Source organism: Phalacrocorax carbo, chromosome 11 (assembly GCF_963921805.1).
Source record: "Phalacrocorax carbo chromosome 11, bPhaCar2.1, whole genome shotgun sequence".
Taxonomy (NCBI): domain Eukaryota; kingdom Metazoa; phylum Chordata; class Aves; order Suliformes; family Phalacrocoracidae; genus Phalacrocorax; species Phalacrocorax carbo.
Window position 1 is genome coordinate 17415527 of NC_087523.1, and position 18037 is coordinate 17433563.

Below are 18037 nucleotides of genomic sequence, written 5' to 3' on the forward strand. Positions count from 1 at the left end.
CTGCCTTGTACCACCTCCAAACTCTATTCGTTAAGCAAATTCCTTGTATTTATCATTCTTTGACTTTATTAGAGGGGGCCGTATAAGTATCATGTTTTCTGGCAGTAAGGATAAAGGTCTGGTCATAAGCTACAAAAGTAGTTCAGGCAGTCATAACTGGATGTATTTATCATTGCCCAAATGGAGGATATATGGTTTATTGACAGTAAAAGAAATCCCTACTTTACTGTCCAGAATCCTTTTTCTGTCTTAAGATGAGCTAAATGCATGAGAGAGGTCTCTAGCCTTAATTTCTGATGCTTGAACTCCTGGTGAGACAAGGGCTGTGACTAGTAGTGGAAGGAATGACTCAGCAGTAGGAATACTTGGCCAATCCTTTTTTTCTGTAGACTGGAAGACAGAGCAGGAGATGCCTTAAGTTTTGTGCAAAACTAGTGCTGCTGTTCTGCAAAAGTAAAAAAATCTGGATCTGCAAGTTTTAGCTGCTCCTGGTCCCAACAGCTGTCCCTCTTAGTTGTTCATTTTTCAGTTCTGCCTCATTCTGCCCACTGTCCCCAGGCTTGCTGAGTTATTCCATGCCACTGGTGTGAGCTCAGTGGATTTTTCAAAGTGATGGCTTTATTTTTTCTCTGCTCTTCATAGTCCTGCCAGACTGCCCTGCAGCAAAATGCATTTCAGGTATGAGCTCTCCCCACTCCCTCTAGGAATAAGTCACTGCTTCATTTCTCATCTGTAAAAGGGAAGCAATAGCTTCCTCTGTCTCATGCGATACAGGAATAGAAAGTTCATTTGTAGGTATGGGATGTTGGGACTCTATAGACACAAAGATGTCTAGGTTTTTAGGAGAGCTGTAGATGTTTATCATCAAAGGCATTTCCTTTCTCTACTTTTTTTTTTCTTAGGATAGTCCTGTAAAAATCATTTACTAGTCCACTATTTTGGCAGAGAAAACCAACACTGTTAAGAGAAGAAAACAGTATGAAGAACAGCCCTCCCCCCCCACCTTAGGAACCGTGGCTATTAGCTTCTGTTGGATGAAGATGAATAGTAGCTTGTACTTCCCAGCAGTAATAAGAATAAACGGTTTTCCTAGGCAGTTTAAGTTCAGCCAATTCTACCAAGATATAGTGTAATGTGGTGGCCTCACTACTTCTTAAACAACCTCCCCAAATCCCCCCAAACAACAGACATATTGGTGTTTCTGCCTGTTTTCTGTGGCTGGGGAGAGAAGGTGAAGCTCCAGGAAGCTATGGTATGCTTCCCTCCCCATTCCCACCATCTTCACTTGGGCTCAGCTGTAATACTCCCCTGCTGACTGATGCCACTTTCTTTGCTCTCTGGTCTCTCCTCTCCCCATCCTCTCTAAGATGGGAGCTGCGCTGTGGAGCTTTCGGTCTGGCTCATGACTTTGTAGATGGGTAAAGCTGGGCACAGCTGACTTGCCCAATAAAAGCAAACTGAGTCATTGCCGTCAGAGGTAAGATTCAGAAGCAAGGGACAGAAATACAGCTTGACCATGGGATGAAAGATGTGAAGGTGATTTCTAAAAGCTCCTAGAAAGCTGTGTTCAATGGGGTCTGGAGCTGGAGGATTTACCTAACAGTGGTGGTGGCATCAGGCTGGTGGCTGGTCACCACTGGGGTTCCCGAGGGCTCAATTTCAGGGCCAGTGCTCTTTAATTTTTTATAAATGATCTGGATGCAGGAATCAAATGTACATTGTGTAAGTTTGTCAACGATACTAAACTCGGAGGAGCTGTGGACAACCTTGAGGGTAGAGAGGCCTTAGAGAGAGATCTGGATAGGCTAGAGAACTGGGCACACACCAACTGCATGAAATTTAACAAGAGCAAGTGCGAGATTCTTGACTTGGGATGGGGTAATCCTGGTTATACATACAAATTGTGGGGTGAGAGGCTGGAGAGCAGCCCCATGGAAAGAGATCTGGAGGTTTGGGTTGGTGGCAAGTTGAATAGGAGTCAACAGTGTGCCTTGGCGGCCAAAAGGGCAAACCAGGTCCTGTGGTGCAACAAGGACAGCATAGCTGGCTGGTCAAGGGAAGTGATTGTCCCACTCTACACTCCACTGGTTTGGCCCCACCTCAAGTATTGTGTGCATTTTGGGGTGCCTTGATGTAAGAAGGACATCAAACTATTAGAGTATGTCCAGAGGAGGGTGACCAAGGTAGTGAAAGGCCTTGAGGGCAAGACTTCTGAGAAGCAGCTGAAGTGGAGAAGAGAAGGCTGAGGGGCAAACTCATTGCAGTCTACAACTTCCTCAAGGGAGACAGCAGAAGTTGGGGTGTGTGCTGGTCTCTTCTGGTGACCAGCAATGGGACATGAGGAAATGGAATGAAGCTGTGTCAGGGGATGGTCAGATTGTACTTTAGGGAAACGCTCTTCACTGAGAGGGTGGTTGGTCACTGGAACAGGCTCCCCAGGGAAGTGGTCATAGCACCAGGCCTGTCAGAGTTCAAGGAGTGCCTGGATGATGGTCTTAGCCAGTTTAGTTTTCTGTAGTCCTGTGAGGAACAGGGAGTTGGACTTTGATCCTTATAGGTCCCTTCCAACTTGAGATATATTATGATTCTATGCTTTCCTTGCTTACGGTGTCCTTGCTGAAGTTCAGGTCTAGCTAAGTAGCAGTCAGCTAGTTTGTTCTCAATATATTTAGATCATGTTGGTTATTACTGTACATGGCAACGATGATATTACCTGATAGATTTCATCACTGCTAAGTGGTTCTCTTTAGACTAGGCTTTTCTCAGCCTTTTGTAGCCACCTCAGATTGTGACATATCTTTAGATTCCTGGGGGAAAAAATCTCAGATGTAATAATCCCTTGTCTCTTACATGGCCAGAAGCATCACCTACCTGAAGATGGAATGTGGCAGATGTGAATTTATCAGTTCAGGCATCTTCCCTAATGAAAACAGCAAAATCACTTTTTTTTATTGCAAGGTTGCTGATGTACATCAGCATTAAGTGGTGTCTCTTGCTTTTCTAGGTTTGTCTGCTCCAGAGGTTCTCCCACTGTTTACTTTGTGTCTGTGTTGCTAGAGAAGCTAGGAAAGCCCTTCCACCAGACCTTGGGGCCCCAAGTGTACAATGAGCCCCAGCCACCTATTGCTGTCAGTCTGAATGTCTTGGTCTTTCCTGCAGTCTCTCCTTATTACCTGACCCTTTCGCAGATGAGGACCTGATTACAGAGAGAACTTTTGAAGTTTATCTCCTTCATTTTAGTTGACTTGAAGGGGAGTTAGATGTTTGTATCTAATGAAAGACTACGTGCTGAGATGTCTTGTTCAATGCTTTGCAGAGATCTGTGTTGGAGCAGGGCATTAAGCAAGTTCCTACTGGTGGCTTCACAGTGGATCATCCTTTCTCTCTGAAGAGGCTGTTCAGTCATGCAGGCTGTCTCTGGCCCTTGATGAGCTATTTTCTGTATTGACTTTGCTTGTTCTTGTAGAGCCAATTTTTGACTTTCTGGTTTTTGCTACTGCTTGCCCTCTGCCCTGGTTAAATTGCTGATGCATCATCGGGCTTATGGGAGGGGGTTGGGAAGCTCTTTCATCTTGTGTTATGCTGTACTGTAGAGCAGAGTGTAGACAGATAGTCTTGCATGCAGAGCTCAACCATTTAACATCCACATTGTGGAGAGCCAGATTAAAGGGAGTTCACTTTTAAGATGTGAGCAATAACTGGGGACATCTTCTCACAGCATTTTCCTTGCTCTGTTGTTAGATTCCTCTGGGTTCTCCTGTTGTTGACAGCGTGCCCCGGGTCTCATCACCTGCTTTCATTAACATGTCTCTATTTCTTTTTCTAGATCACCAGTAAAGATTGCAAAAATACAGTCTGGTTTTTGGTAGATTTCTTGCCTTACCCTAGTGTGCTCTTCCTTGACAGATTGGGGCTTTAACTAGTAATGCTATCCTTTTTTTTTTTTTAATAATGTTACAGGCAACTGTCAGTAATCTTATGTCCCAGCTGTTCTTTGTTTTGAGAGTAAAATTTGAGAGATGTTGTGCAGAAACCAAATATATTCCAGCTGCTTCTGTAATAATAAACAAGTACTTTTGTGACTAGCAGAACTAATGAAAACTCATTTCCTATGGCTTTGAGTCTCATGGTTGATTGGTTTTTTAACTAAATTATTCTAAAGCTACAGTAGTGAGGTAGAGCTTTGACAGAGAATTCACAAAAAGTGGGGATGAGCTGGGGGGAGAGAATTTTGGTCATGGGAAGAGCTTTAACTGAACTCTGGAGGATTCATAGCAGCATAAAATTGTGAATAAGAAGTGGAATTTCTCATGTCTGGTAACTGCAAAGTTTGAGAGTGCCCTTTGATAAGGGCAGTCAAAGTGAGTCTTTCCCATGAAGGTTTCTTGATGATTAATAAGGACTGAGTTCACACTGATGTTTTAATTTCTCTATTCACCATAACATCTTTTTTCCTCTACAGGATTGTGTGTTTCTCATTAAATTTGAGGGATTTAATAACCTCTGTCCAAGTGGATTGCCATCAACAAATAGGTTTACATGTGGTTGTGGCAGAGTCAGAAAGACACACGTGCACAAAGATTGTGCTTTCACATAAACCTCCAAACCAACTGGCATAATTTAGAGGAAGGTTATGTGGTCTTTGGTCAATGCAGAGGCGTTCTAAAGCAGACATTTCTTGGGGAATGTATGTGTTGGGGAACTTGAGATCAGAGTCTGACCTGATACCCAGCTCGTCTCATGCTTTGCTGTTACTTTTCACTAAGGCTGCTCTCTGCTCATCTTTCCAAACTTCTGCTTGAGTGTTCTTACTCCTTGTACAGTCTCTTAGTTTCAGCACTTCCACTCACAGTGTAACCACTCAGAGTTAAGGACATGCTTGTTGGAAAGGCAGCGGAATCTTGTCTAAAAGAAGTGGAACATAGTCCTGTGGACTGAGAGTCTGTGTAAAACCTCCTGTATTGTCTTTTGAGGAAGATCTTTGATTTGCTGAAATATTGGGGCATTAATCGAACACTGTTTATTCTCCATGTCTAAAGTGAAGGCCACAAACTAATGTTTAGCTGGCTTTTTTCTCCATTAGCCTTTAGTATGTTTGTCTAATACTTCAAGCCCGTTTTCCACATACCTTTTTTTTCTTCCTTGGCTTCTCAGTGATACCTGTCAGCGGTTACTTGCATGAAGAATTTGCTACCTGAGCTGCTTGGGCGATGAAAAGCACATTGGTTTTTGTGAAAGAGCAGCTAAGAAATAAAAAATAAAATCTGAAAATAATGATATAAAAAATCTCAAAATCCTAGCTGCCCCAGGGATTGAAATACCCTGAAATCCCAGGGAGAGTTAAAATGCAGCACAAAATGTGCGAGTATGTCTTCCTTAACAGCAGGCAAGCTAGTGACCAGTGATGCTGGTGCTGTTTTTATTCTCTCCAGCAATTTGTGTTTTGGGGTTCTTTTTTCTGTGCATCACATGAAAAGCATTGACTTTGAGTCTCTTACCTCAAGACAGTGTGAAGTGTTATATAAACATCTTGGAGTGCCTTTTAATATCTTCTGAAAGGATTCTGGGCTCCCTGGCAGACATGCTTTGGCAGTCTGGCACCATATTTATTCAAGATAAAGAAATTGTTTCATGCAGTGGCCAGTGAAAACACTTTTTTCTTTGTTTGGCCTGAATTATCATTGCTTTGTGCTTAGCCAGGTGGGAACAGTACTTTTTACAGTTACAGATAATTACAGATGGATGTGATCTGTTTCCTATATTGAACCAAGCCACAGATGGTGTGAGGGAGACAGTAGATAAAGTGAGGCTGTGTCTGTGGCATTTCTAACAGGATTCCAGCTGTTGTTTGAGGTTGTAACAGATAAAGTTCATCCCTGTATTTAAAAGTGACTGATGGATACATCCTGTGATCTCTGTGGGCTCTAACTTTATCCTGGAAGTACATGGAGTCGGTCTCCCTTAAATACCTAGAACTGTGAAGATACTTGAGCATTGAAGTGCTGCATTAGGTACTCAGCTCCAGAATTTAGCATTTTAAAATCCTTGCCCAGCTTCTTCCTAACTGTGGAGATGGCAGTGTTTCCTTGGGTGAAGAAATTCCTTTGGCTATTAGTTTCTGCTTTCCTACTGGCAGAGCCAGAAGTACTGAGGTCTTGACGCTGCTGCATAGTTAGGAATGTAACTTGCATCTTACTCCGTAACAGTCCATCCCAGCCCAGCTTGTATATAAAGCTCAGGCTTTCCCCCACTTGCTAATACAGCACCTTGTGTGGCAATGCTTGCTCTGACTTATCGTCCTAGGGAATATTGAGTTATTGCATGTGAAGTGGGACAGCTTTAGCACCTCAGATTGAGTGAGAGTGTGTTGTTAGCATTGGCATCAGAACTGCCCTGTGTCTGCACACAACTCTTAAGCAGTTATCTGGTGCCTTGGGTCACAGTTAAGTAATCTGCTTGGGAACAAGAGCAACTCCCTCTTTAGAAAGTTTGTTATCTTATTCTTAACTTTTTTTTGTTTTCCTTCTTCCTTTTAGTCGTCCAGCTCCCCTCCTACGCTGCATTGCCCTGCACTTGACTTTGCCTGTCTGTGTACCTGTGTAAACCCCGGTGCGCTGGTTTATTTTCAACAGCTGCCACCTGTCTGTACGAATGCTTCCAGACAGCGTCTGATGGTTGCTTGTGGTGAGTTCACACCCACTCTGGCTGTGATTCTCCCATACTCTGACTTCCATGGGGATCTCTTCAGACGTTCAGGATATGATTACTCTTTTCAAGAGCTGCACCCCCAGCACCTTTTAAGGGAAATCATTGCTGTCATGTGTGGTAAAGGGCATCCTTTACCTCCTGCGGTGCTTTGGAGACCCTTTCTTGCTTGTCATTAATGTTTGCTTTCTTTTCTTACTGATTTTCTTCCAAGATGTAGCTGCCTGGATTCCTCGTGTGTCCAAAAGGTTACATTCAACTGATGACAAAACACCACCTTGCCCTTTTGCAGGGAATTTCTGCCACCTTTTCAGTCTTCAGAAATACCTGGACAATTTAATCACTTTCCTCACTTGTTAGCTATATCCCCACAATGACAAAGCACTGCAGATCAGTACTTTGTAATCAGAAAGCAAGTTGCTTAACAAAGGTAGAAAATGAATGGTGGCAAACTAGTGGATGACAGAGAGAAACTCTAGGAGTTTTAGTTTGACCCTTTCTTCTTGTCCAAAGTCTTCTGTTGTTTCTAGTGGGTGACCACAGCAAGGGCAAGCATCATGGGATTGTTTTCTTATTACACCCTGCGCTTTATTCAGATGACCGCAGCACTGGGTAGCTGCAGTCACTTTAGAGGTGGGGACTTGACCCTAGCATAACCATGTACGTATATGAATATGTATACACTTCTGTTCAATGCACTCCTTCTGTTCCACAGACAGCAGTCAAGAGATCAGTGTGACACTTCTGTATGCTTAAGTATAAGAACATGATTAATCAGTCTTAATGTTTAAGATCATAGAACAGTCTCACGTAAGGCTTGGCAAACCAGATGGTGTATTGCTCTCATAGGTCATATTGCCACTTCTTGGGAGCTCACATTATTTTAAAGAACACTTCTTTGTCCTTTAGGCAACAGATTTTTAACTGAAGCAAACACTAGCTTATATATATATATATATTTTTTTTAATGGTACCCTCTCAGATGGTTGGTCTGTTCAGTCTCTTTAGCAAAAGTAGCTTTATGAAAGGTGCTTAGTCACCCTTTGTAGTACTGAGTCATGAATGCTGAAGTTTTTGGCAAGCTGTGAGGGGTGCCACAATTGATACTGAGAAACTCTTGCCATGGACCAGCACAGACATGTTAATTTTGATTTATTTGTAACTTGGGGATGAGGGGGAATTCAGTGTTTGCCAAAGAGGAAGAACAGAATCAATAGGGAAAGATATTTGCTTTTCAAGCCTAGTGAGAGGGTATTAAAACATGAGTAAAAAAAAAAAGCAAAAGGCTATAAAAATGTCTTGACAGTGTAATTTTAATCTTAAAATTGCCAAAGCGTACAAGTGGATTATAATGTTTTGCAAAAATGGAGAAATGATTGATGACTTGGATTTTGAGTAACTTTTTGAGGTAGGGCATGGAGAATTGGGTAAATACATTTTACAGTGACAACCCATTGCTATCCTTTTTTTCTTTGTATTTTATCTCTATGGGATGTTTTTCTCCAAGAGGAAAAGACAGATTGGTGTTAGGCAAAGAGAAGTTCATCAAAAGAATTAAAGCCTAGGGCAGGCAGAGAGAAAGGTTTATGTGAGGTTGGGAGAGACCCAGCACAGTGGAAGAAAAGAAAAAGACGAAGCGACATGCACGTGCATTGTAAGAAAAGTATTCTGGGTGGCAAATTTGTTAGTTCCATTTCCACATGGTAGAAGGTGATCCAGAGTTAGGTAGGTTTTCCCACATTCCTCAGAGCCCCACGAAGTCTCTTTTCATTCTTGGAATCACATCCCCTCAACGAGTATGAGTGGAAAAAATTTCTTTTTAGAAGCTTTGCACCTTTTTAGAAATAGCACAATATATGTGCCTTACAAAGGTCTGGGCGTGCTGTTCCTTAATATCCCTATGTTTGCTGCTCTGGATTAGCTTTCTTTCTCCAGTGTTTTCCCTGCTCACTGGCAGGTTTAGTACCAAAGAACCCCATTGCTGTTACTCTGATGCAATTTGTTGTGAAAACTGTAAATTCGAAGTATTAAATTGATTTATCTCTGGGTTCTTGATCAGGGAATGGAGCACCTAATTATGGAAAACAGACCACATCCATCCCCTTGGAACGGATCTGAGAAATGCAGCATGAAATCTTTTATTATTGGTTGTCTTGCAAGATTTTCAGCTGCTTTCAGCTTCCCAGCGCACATAGTGTGGAAACACTTGTGAGCTACATGGATGTTTCACCTGTGTTTCCTGTTGAGAAGCAATAGGCAACAGTCCTGCTGGCAATAACAACGCCTGGTCTGCAGGAAGAAGGCATTAATGGCAGTCACATCTGAAAGAGCTGGTTAAAGCAGATGGACGTGATAGCCCTTCCTACTTCAGCCAGAATGGATGAGGCCATTTCACCCTACACACGATGGTGGAAATGTTACGAAGTTACTGCTTCAGGCCTGGGGAGGTATACAGCAATGCTAATTAAATTAGACTGAGAGGACTGATGGCAGCAGCTTGGGGAGTGAATTCTGCCTGACTACAGCTAACGATGGGGAAGCTCCGAGAGGTGAGTACAGCCCTGTGAGGAGGCAGAGATGGAGCTTTGTCTGGGGCATGGGGCTCGTGGCAAAGACTGAGCGAGATAACTGAGCTAGGAAGAAGTTGGTTATTCTCATTTGTTGTGTTCATGCAAATGGGATTTTGTAGGTTCTTTGTTAATTGCAAATAAACTCTTCACTTGCGTATAATCTATCCTTGCACTGAAACACAAGAAACTCGGAAGACCCTGAGTGCTTACTGAATGAGTAATCAGTTTCTTAGCTTTTTGCATCTTGAAAATGATTTACAGTCTAGGCCTCTCAATCTCATTTCAAACACATGATGCAAATCTCTGCGTTGTGTGATGGAAGGGGGATTCAGAGGAGAGGGGAAGCTCATGGAGACGTTTCTTTACGTTTTATGTGGAGCCATGGATAGGTAGAGGAAGGGGAACAGTTTCTGTGCCACATAAAGACTGCAAATAGGATATCGGAAGTTTCTTCCTGAGGCCTAAGACCCACAGAAGAGTCTCTGGAGGGGAATGCAGACCTTCCTATATTCTTTCCACATCTCTGCTCCTCTGCTCACTGTATCAGGCACTTTGGAACGGAGGTTTAGGCCTTGAATGAGTTCACAAAGAACTACTCGTGCTGTCTAGGTAATACTAACTGCATGAGCTACTAAGAAATGAGCTTGTTTCTGTTCTAGCACTGAGAACCACTCAACAATTTTTTTTTTTCATATCTGAACCAGAAATCTAAAATGCTAATGGCAGGAATAAGCTCCTGTAAGTTGTACAGTCGGCTCCTGTGGAACCAATGTTCCTGGGATAAAATGGAGTATTACATCATGCCTTTTTCCCATATACTGTGGTTTCCAAACATTGATGGATAATTGCCAAAATTAGGGAGCTGGTGAGTCCAGAAGATCAATAAAAAGCATGTGTTGAAAGTGCAAATAGAAAAAGAATGTATCATAGCAATTTTATACAGTTCTAATGTTGATAGTCTGGAGACCTTTAACACAGAGACTAAAATAGCTTTTAATAATTTTAATCAACTTCATTTCTAAAGAATGCTCTAGTCATGAATAAGTCGTTGCTGAGGATTGGAACTGTTCAGAAGGTTTTGTCATCCTTTAATTAGTCTTGATAATGAGGCCTCATTTTAGAGGAAAACTTAATTTAATGGCCTTGGTATTGAATGACCTTGATGTGGGTAGGATGCTTGTCTATATGTGTGTAGGAAATGCAAATAATGGAGACTGTTTTGGCTCACAGCCTTTGAGCATCAGTAAGGTACTGGATGTTACTTTAAATTTGCTTGCTTTGCAGGTCAGATTGAAGGATGCCTGAGACAAGCAATAAATTTTTTTCCTGCCGTTGGGAGGTTGAACCTGCTGATTAATGCACCTCTCATTTTTTTCAACTGCTTGAATTCACCCTCCCTTTGAATTTTCTTTGTGGTGCTAGAGGCTTCCAAGATTTTTTCCCCCTAAATAAATGCCAAATGAGGGCTATGACTCATCAGGGTCTGATAATTGAATCCAAACATGTAATTTATTTTAACTACAGTAGTTTTGAATGTGCTGCACAAAATTTCTGTAACATGTTGCTTGTGAAAGCAAGATTGCACTTGAAATAGTAAGGGCAATTGTTAATGTTTGCCCTACTTTGTTGGACAAATGCTAAAATATATTGTATTTATAACTGTATGTATTGGTATTTGTAATAGAAAGGTATGGGTGTTTCTCACCTTAAGCTTATTTTTTTTGTGTGCGTTTTCTCTTAGGTTTAAGATCTCAGCTGTAATTTATTTTAGCATTTGCTCCATGTTACATGTTTCTTTTCAGTCCTAAACTAGCCCTTAGCCACCTGATATGAATTGCTTTTTCAAACTTGATGAAGACCTGGGCCAGAGCATACAACAGCAGCAACTGGAACAGGTTTGAATTGTAGAGAAAGCTCTTTATTGCATCCTGATGATAGTCTAATTTGTGAGAACATAAAGCAAGCTGCTAATTTACTGTGAGAGCAGCCTGAGAACTTAGTACCTGCGGCACTGGGAATACCAAGTTTTTATACCTAGGCTTGCTATTAGTTTGCTGATGGTGCATGAGTCACTTTATTCTCCTGAATCTGCTTCCTCATCTCTAAACAGAGGATGACTGCCATCTGAAGCTTGGTGATCTACTGATGGAAAGCTTTCTTCTAGAAAACTATTGTCAAAGTTTTAATTAGGCATTGCAATGAAAGTGGTAGTAAGCAAAATGTGAATGGCCTCCTAAAACTGAGCAAAAATAGTGGCAATGTGGGTGTGTCTGTGGGAGAAGGATGGGAAGTAGGAGGGAAACAGCTGGAACTATCCAGATCACGTCTATGTTCTTCTGTTTAAAGGGAGGATTACCACTTGTGGCACAGCCTCGATCATTACAGAGCTACTGGGCCTTCGCTAATTTTTCCCAGCTAAGGATAGCCTTGTATCTACCCTGTGTTTTGCTTTGCTTGAAACTGACTTTGTGCCTGTACTTTATTGCACTGGAAGACCAGAGCAAGCAGCTGGGACTCAGGGCAGAAAGTGCTGCTTGACATACCATTGGGATGAGTATGAACTCATCTGGATCTCACTTGGCCTATTTACAAAATGGATGTAATACTGGCTTGTGAGAACACCTTGTGCTTCAGTTTGATCTATAGGAAGAATGTTACCATGCAGTTTGGCAGAGCTTAGTTCAGACGCAGAAGTCCTGTAGCTATGCCTGGGTAGAGGGGTTTGCTGACTCAAGTGCTGAATAAGGATGGCTTCTGATTGATGGCTTCTGTGGTTACACATTATTTAGTTTTGACCACTCCTCAAAGTAAGCTTATGAGGCAATATTAGCATTTGTGGTGAGTAAAATGGGCCTCAGGCAAAGGCCAAGGTCAGAGATGTACAGGGTTGATTGCTTGCTCTGGTGCCTGGTGTGAGGCCGTGAACATGTCTTCTGTGTTCTCAGTGGCTTCGAGTCTGAAACTGGGTTAGGGTTTAAACTGAAGTCAGCAGAGCACCTAAGCATCCACCCGATGCACTGAGAACTTTCTATGCCTGTTACATCTTCATGTTAGGTATGTGCTTTTGCTCTGTTTAACCAGAGCCTGTAATACCCGAGCCTTTACCATAATTCACTGCATTTCCAAGTGCATAATCATACGTGTCACACCAGAAGCCAGTGGGCAATGTAGTGTTAAATTTTGCCTGTTAAGATTACTCTTACGTTCTGTTTCTCTAAACAGAAGGTACTTTTCTGCCCCACTGAAGCATGGCTGACATAGCTTTCAGCTGCTGGCACATGGAGATGCTTTGCTGAAGAACAGACAGATAGAGCTAGGGAGGAGGGATAAAATTTGGGTAAAATTAAAACTGTCCAGGTTGTACCTTTTTTTTTAAGAACATGAGCTTTTGCTTTTCTATATACTTGCATGCTTCCTGGCTGTGGATGAATACTGATTAAACTTCTGCCATTATGCATTTGAGCCGCACCTGTGTTGATAGGCAGCAGAGGTATGTACAGTTATAAAAAATATAACATTGCATTTCACCAGCTGAGAGTCAGGACCATTTCCTATGCATTCATTCTTCCTGATCCTTCTTGATAGAGAAGAAAAGTGGGGAGAAAAAGAGAAACTTATGTAATGACCAGCCAAACTAGAGCATATGTTAGGCACTGCACATGTGCTACGTGTCTGTTCTCACAGCATTTGTCTTATTGATGCACACTGTTACATGCTTAGACCACTGCCTTGAATTTGTGCAATGGAGCAACAACAATAAAGTATTTTTGGTTAGTGCTATTTTGGTGCACTATATATTTGCTTCTACTGTAGCATGTTTTGCTCATATTCTAAATATTGTAAAGTTAAAATGAATCCTTTTAAGCACCATAATTTATGGACACAAAGATTAAAATTTTGGTCCCTGCATATCCATAGCCTTAGATTTATGAACTCATAAAACACTGTTTTTGTGATATGAATCTGATTGTGGGTTTTTCAGACATAATGCATAAATGGAATACAATCTTTCCCAATGACATCAGATCTCTGGAAACCTATAAAATCGTTCTTGTGTTTAACTGACTTTACACTACTGCTGTGTAAAATTAGAATTTTATGAAGATGAATAGGAAACTTACAGATCACGTAAGGCCCTTTGGAGCTGCCGTGCAAGCAGTTTACAACAGAAATGCAAAGAGCTTGATGATCTTGAGCCTTCCAGTCTGCTCTTTGCTCCATGGATTATCATGATGGTTCATTTACACTTACTTTGACAACAGTACCTGCCACTGATAAAGAGGTGAGTGTCTAGGATTGAGGGGGAGCATTTGAATAACAGCAACATTGTATTTATAAAAATTGTCCCTTGGGGGCAGAGCATGGCTGCAGATCAGCAAAACCCAGTTTACTTCTTGTAATCCATTACTGTTAATTTGTTGTTCTCTTTAGGAGCCTTCAGCTGGCCAAATGAGAAATTATTTCTCTTGCCTGTGTATGGAGCCCTCTGAACTCCAAAATATCAAAGGGGACCATAAAAATGGAAGGGGAAGGGGGAACCACCCCAACCTTGCTTTTGAAGTCTGCAGCTCAGCCTCTGCATTGGAAGGGCAGCTCTGGAGCTACTGCCTCCTGCTCATCTCAGTCAAGGAAAAATAGTCTGTTAAAGTGAAACCATGACAAGATATTCAGTATTTTTCTAAGCTCATTAGACAGCAAGGCGGAGGGAATCCCGATGAAGCTGATCATAGTGGAAGGCTGAGTCGCAAGTCAGGGAGCTCAGTCTGCAAGGAAGTAGGACAGTGGAGGAATTGATCCTGTAGCATTGCGAATAGCCTGGTCACCGTAACTGCTGCAGAGAAGGGAATTCAGAATGCAGAAGATGGGAAAGAGAAACACAAGCCTTTTAAAAAATCAAGGAGAAACCCTTACTGGATGTATTGTTGGATATCTGTACAAGGAACAAGACCTGTCTTTGCTATTTTGACAGAGGCCATCATCTTTATTCGTGTTCATAATACCAACACTCTTCTCAACCAGATATCCCACTGGCATGGGAATTGATTACAGGCTGCATCCCTAGTGGTCTGGGACTTCAGGGACCTAAGAGAAAAGGCAACTGTTTCCATATGAATAATCATTCTCTTATGCACCCTGTCCATGCGCAGTCCATTTGGATAAAGCTGTTTGCTCCCTGTCTAACCCAGCTTGAGTTGATGCAGACAACTTCACAGGACGACGATCCTGATGCTTCTTTTCTGATCTCTTTCCTCTTGCATCTCCCTTTGTGCAACTTGCTCCTTAGAGCAGAGGACTGTAACCTTTTATGTTCAGTATGTGTACTGAATGCCAACAGCTAAAGGAAGGGAGGCTGCCTGCTGAGGAGAACTGAGAAACAGGTTAGGTGGTCTGCAGTAAGAAACCAGCTGCATCGTGCATGTGTTACAGCCCTGATATGTTTATGGGTGTTAGTTCCAGACTGTCAGTAGTGTAGGAAGTCCAGGTTAGCCAGGTCAGTAGCAAGAGTACTGCTGGTTGTGCATGGTATGCACTAGAAGATGGGAGTGGAGCACAACATGGCCCCTAAAAGCTACAGGAGAATCAGGGTAGCTGTGACTGGGGGAAAGAAAGTTTGCCAACAACCAATTCTAATGACTTATTTTCTCTGTCTCTTCAGAGAGTCCCTTGAGTGTGTGGATTCCAGCCACGACTGGCTTTGGCTGTAACACTGCAATAACTTCAAGTTTTTGGTGTTGTATCTGTAAAGTTTCTATTTCAAAAATTCTGGTATGTTCCAAACTACTTCATGGAGGTGAGCTCAAAGCTTGCAGGTTTCATTACTTGGTGCTTTCTGTATGACGGGGAACAGCAGTACTTCCCTTTGGAAAGAGGTTCTGAAGCTTCTTTGAGTGAGCCAGGGACAGATGGGGATAGAAGCAAGATGATCTCTATCACTTCTGGTATGTTTTAAACCGCGGACTATATAATTGTTTGGGATCATCTGATTGAACATCTTCTGTTGGTCCATCTGGTCTCTCCTTGCCTCATGATGGACTGGGTGACAGTTTTTGGATCAGCCTTTGCAGTAATCTCCTTGTGCTCTGAGCATTTGTGAAGCCTCTCTTTTGGTTTTTATTTTTTGTTAATTTGGCACAATGTTCAGTGTGCCTTTTTTACTCTGTAGTCTATAGAATTTCCTCTGCTTCAGTTTTAAGCCTGTTTGTTTTTCTGGGGTGATGACTAAACTGGTGGTCATAGATTCTTCTTGTATTTAGTGATACTGTACCCATGACATGACTACTATTTTGTAGCTCCATAATAATTAGAAAGAAGCCAATTCCACATTTCATGAGAAAGGATGGAAATTCCTAGGGTTTTGGTTTCCCCCACCCCTTAACAAAATGTTTTCTTGTACAGAATTTAGTAATGTTTCTGCAAGCTAGGCTGCAGTTTCATAGGTTTCTTCATGTGTGAATTCCTTTTTAAGTTTCAAAGTCTGAGAAATTCTTGACTCATTTACTTTACATCTTGCTCTGCTGTAGGTGGGAGGTTTATGGTTAGGATGTGAAGTTCTCTAGATCAAGCAGTGGAGACTGATGCAGGTGAAACACTCTGCACAGTGCATAGATGCCTAATTTATTGGAAAAGTGAAAACTGCAGGAGCAGAGTTCTCTCCTGCTATATTTGCAGTGGTACAGGATGGCAGAATATCTGATGATAGTTGTTACGGTAGAGGCCAACTGTATAGGTTAGGCAAACAAATAAAAAAATTATTTCAGGCCTTCTCCCTAAACCCTAACATTTTATCCTAATGAATTATATTGTTGTGTGACCATTGTGAACATACATAAATACCTAAAAAAAGAAAAAACTTGCTGAAACTTGAAACTAAGGTTGCTTATTGATGGACTCGTCTCATTGATGGATGGACATAACACACACGTAAATACAGGATGCAATGCTGTTTCACAAATAACATGGCTTTCTACTTTCTAATTTCTCTTTGTTCTAGGTGCTAAGCTAAGTCTGTGAAAGTCATTTATATCTGCAGTGTGTAGAATCTACTATCAATTAAACTGAACAAAGCAAGTATTTGCTGCCTTCTGTGAGAATAAAGCAAGTGTCTTGTCTTCTCAGCCAAATTAGCTTTATAGTTTAACTGCCTTTTCCCCTGGATTGTACCTTGTAAACTGCTGAAATGAATTGACAGAAAAAAATAAAAAGGGTGAGGTATTCAGTGAGGTCTTTTCTTGGTATAGTGGCTATAACTCTGACGATAGTCAGCAGCGCAGTCTTTAATCACCGAGTGTGCTCTGCTCGGAGCCTGGCTGTGAGAGGGGTGCTGCATCGAAGCGCAGGGGCACAGTCTGTCATCATCGGCTGCTGCTTGCAGAGCTCTGCAGATGGTGTTTGCTTTCCCTATACCTTCCTCATCTTACAAGGCTGATCTGGAATGCATAGAAGACTTGGGTGACCTGGAAAGAGATGCTCTATACCTCCTCAGATAGGCAATTCTGCATCTGAGCAAATAAAATGGGGAGGAAGTTTCTTTTTCCTTGTGGCTGTCCATGGCAAGGCACAGTGAGGTTTTCCAATGCTGAGTCTTCTCTGTTTCTGCACAGATTTGCTCTTGGGTAGGAGTACCTGAAGCTCCTGTTGGTGGTGGCCATTAGGTATGACAAAACTCTTACCAGCCCCCTCAGGTCTGGACTGGACAGTCATGTTCACTTGTGAAGACAAAAGCCACTGAGTACTACTAAATACGTGGGTCAGGATCTGAAAGTTTGAGGGAGAACTGGGGGAGGCATTAGCCATTTTTATCCTGTTTTAACTTCCCTGTGGCCTCTGCTTATGGCCAATGTTAGGACAGAGGAAGGATGAACATCTGACTGAACACCATATGGCTGCTCTCATGTTGTAGTTTCACGTGTAACTCTGGAAGCCTGAAGCCTTGTCTGCTTTGGAAAGCCAGGCATCCAGTGTTTTTTCTTGGTGGTATATGTATGAGCCCAACAGATTTCATAACAAGTGGGAGCTTGTTGGCTGTTTGGGGTCTATGCTGCTAATGATCAGCTGCAGCCTTGAACTGCTCCCTCACAACAGGCTTCTTTTCCATCTGGTTTCGTGGCCCTGAGCCGAACAGCTTCATCAGACCCTCCTTGCTGTTTGTCAGTGCACCCTGAATGGGAAGGAGCAGCTGTGTGGTGCTTTCCTGCGTGGGGCTGCCTCCTGGTTTTGGCTTTTCTAGAAGCACTGGCAGGAATTTCTCCTAGACATCAGCTGTCGTGGGGTTAGATGCTCCTGGACACAAAAAAAACTTGCAAAGCTGAAAAGGTCACATGTGATGGACCACACTGATCCTGGAAGTTCTGACTTACAGGCAGTAAGAGGGATGAGCTGTCCTTGTTACCACAGAATGTATCTTTGTCAAATAAAAGGCAGTGTGTGGTTTGTTGTTGTTGTGGGGTTTTTTTGGGTGGTGGGTTTTTTTTTTGATGGTGTGGTGTGTCGGAGCAGGCACAAAGGTGTCTCCGTTATCCCCAGGGAGTTGTTCTTTTTCTCCCCAAGCCGCCCCCCCTTCCCAAAAGCTTTTGGCTGGTATTTTCTCTGAGACGAAAAAGCACTTGTTCAAATAATCCTGCTTCTCTAGTGTGTTGCAGGCATCGAGGCTGCTGTCACAGGCTATTCTCTGCAGTCCCAGCAGCACTAATGAGAGGTGCATGTGCTGTTTGATGCGGCATTTTATCCCTTCTGCCTGCCCTGCCTGGGGGGCTGTTCATTGT